Below are 2633 nucleotides of genomic sequence, written 5' to 3' on the forward strand. Positions count from 1 at the left end.
TGATTGTATGGGGAAGCCCCCCAGGGGAGTTCCAGGGGGTGTGCCACTGGCATGGGTGGATCGGTCGTCCAAAGTTAGTGGGGGTCGGTCATACATTTGGACTCGATTGGTGCACTCTAAATGGGTCAAAGTGGGATTTTTCGTTCGACCCAAATTGGGGACATCAGAATTCGTTTTAGAGGTATGGTTCCTTCGGCAAAGTTTCTTATTTTGATCCCTATAATACTATTTTCACAGAGCAATGAGCGATTTTTAAATCAACCCGCCCTAATATATATGATTATAAGATTGAGGATTATGTTGTCGTAGGGGAAGTAAATAGTGGCATGAAACAATAATGTGATTCTGAAAGTGTTATGATACGCTCCGCCGGCGATTGTAAGCAGTCTCACATGTTTTCGTTTATATATTTGTTTAACGCCTTGTTGTAAGAATAAATATATTTTTATTTAGTTTGTCATAGATCGTGAGAATACCTATTACTACGTAGGCTCCACAATTTTCGGCCTAATAAATCCTGCGCTAGTATACGTGTTACTGTTTTTGACGCGGATATAAGAAAAGCCGCCGTAGTTGATGGGGTTGGTGACTACTATTCGGAAGTGAATAGATTCGAAACCTCGGGCACGAAATACCAATTCCTGAAAAAGGTTTTTTTCTGATGGCGACCGCTTCTTGGCAAACAAGGGCAAACCTCCGATTTTTGTAAAGAAAAATCTGCCCAACCGCCACGTGGAGACGACATAAATCTGTAGGGTAATCTATCTGTGGAAAAAAAACTACAAGAATACATTGAAATAGGAGTAGGAGCTTCGCCAAGTGCCCAATAACTATACTTTCTGATTATACATATAACTTTATACAAATCCATACACAAATTGCAACCTTAAAGTGCCATTACGATCCTTAAGCCAAGATGTCAACTCTCATTCCAGCTTTTGTGATATATTGGGAGTGCTTTTACCGTTAAGAAAACGAGTGCAGTCGTTGAGTTTATTGCTTCTTCAAATAAATTTCAAAGCATAATTACCTGCTACTTGACTAAGAAATGCATACATACACAGTTCAATTGAATGGTGGAAATTTCTAATTAGTAAAAAAGTTTTTAATGAATGGTTTAAACGCTTCAAAGGGGACAAAATATGATAGCTCAAAGGCAAAAAAATTGGGTACGCAGATAAACTTCGCTTATTTATTTTTTTTTTTTTTGTGACGTCAATGAAAATTCGAAGGCACGAAAATATTATTATCATAAAATCATAGAAATCCTATTTATACCATGGAATTAAAGTTTAGCCAAAAAATCATTTAGAATCATTTGAAAAAAAAACTCGATGTACGGATACCACATGAATTTACGCAAAATAAATTTTTCTCGGATTCTTTGCTGAAGCATAATGAAATCGACCAATTTTTTAAGCGGATAGTAACCGGAAATGAGAAATGTGTCACTTACGAGAAGAACAGTCGGGAGAGATCGTGGTCAAATCGCCGGTAATCAAGCACGGAATAACGACCATGCAGGTTTTACTGTATATTTTTGGGATTAGAATGGAATCTTCCACTATGGGCGGCTGACTTTGAGTAAAATACTCAATTTGGAACTCTATTATCAACAACTTACTAGATTTAAGACAATCCACACAATGCATTCAGAATTGATAAATAGAACATGAAAAATATGGAAATGAGCTGGTCAAGTTTATTTATCAAAAGAGGCGCAAACTCTTTCTATTACGGAATTATGAAATCGCATTCAAAATGGACAAAAGTGAAATTGTATAATCTGACTTGACTTAAGGCAATTAAGACAAATAATAGCGGACAAAAAAGAAGTACTACCACAAAAAGTAAGGTGAATTTATTTGCCAAAGTTCGCGGGACTAAAATTTCGGTCTAGTTATTTTTTTCACGAGTTGGCAGCACTGTTAATAACATCTGAGCCAACTTTCATGTGAATGTCATTATCAGTAATATATTTACGCTTGTGTTTACCAAACGACCAAGAGTGCATTTTTCGATTTTTACAATGTTTGATTTGATTGAGCAGAGAAGTGACATCAAATTTTGTTTGCGGAATGAAATTTCGGCTGCGGAAACGTTTAGCATGTTGCAGAGGGCATTTGGTGATGCGACCATGTCGCAGAAAAATGTTTATAAGTGGTACAAAGACTTCAAAAAGGGTCGAGAACGTGTTGATGACTTGGAGCGCTCCGGACGACCATCGACGACCATCGACGTCAACAGATGACCAACACGTCAATAAAGTGAAGGAGTTAGTGCTCAAAAGTCGTCGGTTGACTGTTAAAGACCTTACTGATATGATCGGAATATCAGAAGGATCTGTGAAAACCATTTTGAAAGACCATTTGGGCCTACAAAAAGTCAAATCTCGTTTGGTACCGAAAACTCTCAATTTCTTGGGAAAAAGTCGTCGCGTTGATGTGTGTGAAACAATGCTTTCAGACTATCAGGACAAGCTCAAATGCATCACTACGGGAGATGAGACTTGGATTTATGCTAACGACCCTGAAACAACCGACCAATCAAGCGAATATCGTGCTAAAGGCGAGGCCAGACCGAAAAGAGTACGTCAAAGTCGTTCAAAAATAAAGGTCATGATGACAGTTTTT

Source organism: Anastrepha obliqua, chromosome 2, assembly GCF_027943255.1.
Source record: "Anastrepha obliqua isolate idAnaObli1 chromosome 2, idAnaObli1_1.0, whole genome shotgun sequence".
NCBI classification, from domain to species: Eukaryota; Metazoa; Arthropoda; class Insecta; order Diptera; family Tephritidae; genus Anastrepha; species Anastrepha obliqua.